The sequence below is a fragment of the Atta colombica genome, unplaced genomic scaffold (genome assembly GCF_001594045.1).
Source record: "Atta colombica isolate Treedump-2 unplaced genomic scaffold, Acol1.0 scaffold41, whole genome shotgun sequence".
NCBI lineage: Eukaryota > Metazoa > Arthropoda > Insecta > Hymenoptera > Formicidae > Atta > Atta colombica.
In genome coordinates this window covers 98429-99643 of record NW_017259520.1, presented here as the reverse complement: position 1 = coordinate 99643, position 1215 = coordinate 98429, and positions in this window count along the sequence as shown.

The following is a 1215-nucleotide window of genomic DNA, read 5'->3' as shown; positions in this document are numbered from 1 at the left end:
TCTCTCTCTCTCTCTCTCTCTCTCTCTCTCTCTCTCTCTCTCTCTCTCTCTCTCTCTCTCTCTTTCGCGCGCGCTCTCGCTCTCTGGAAGTGACGCGAGATCGTGCTCCCAGCACGGGCGGGCATGTACCGGGATGTCGATACCACGAGAAGCGGATGTCAATAGCACGAAGTCACTCCTCCGGCGAGGGAGAGGCCGCCGCATCCGCCGATTTTACAAAGCTCTCGCCGCTCTGTCGCCCGTACGCGCTGGAGAAAAATCGCGTTAGTCGAGGAAGCGAGAGCAACAGAGGAGCCCTTTATCTTTGAGAAATAAAAGACAAATTGAATGTGTGAGTAAGTTTTATTGGATAGAAAGATGCCCCCAAGAACAGGTACGATATTACTAAAACAACAAATGTTGCAAAACACGTGCAAATCGATATCTGGAATAGTTACTCTTGCAAACTCTCAAAGGCTTTTTATTTACCACCAGAATTTTTTTGCTTTTAACATTCAATCGTTTAGAGTTCTATTTTGTCGCGCTAAAATAATTTGTTTAAAAAAAATATGGTCATTTGACATCTGGATGACAGTTAGAGAAATGAGACGCTTCTCGTGTTAACATCAGAATTAAGATTAAGCACAGTTATTTCAACATCTGGATGCCAGAACTGACACACCTGGACTGCAGATCCAGATTTATGCTATGTTCTTTTCAGCCGAGGCTGAAAGCACATGACAATGTATCTAAGTCTTTGCTAGGGATAGGATAAAAGAAAATAATGAACGATAGAGAGCAAGTATAATAAATTGAGTAATAAATAAAAATTTCAAAATGTAAAAAAAAACAAGAGTGCATCATATTAGAGCCCTTCAATTCAGAAAGACAAATATATATAGTCAATCCAGAGTAATAAAAAATGTATATGGAAAAAACAATTTTGTGTTAAAGTATCTAAAAATTTAGCTAAACAGATCTGAAAATAATTTTGTTGGAACATCTAAATAATTATGTATAGCAATCCCAAGCATGATGAGCAATGTTGCAAAAAGTTTTGACATTTCCGCAAACATTTGAGCGTCCTACATAATTATTTTAGTGAACCAACAAAATTATTTTCAGATTTGTTTATAACTAAATTTTAGACACTTCAGCGAATCCTATTTCCGTGTACATAAGAGAAATAAAATTTTCTAGCATCGTAGAAGGTCTTAAATTTTATATATATATATA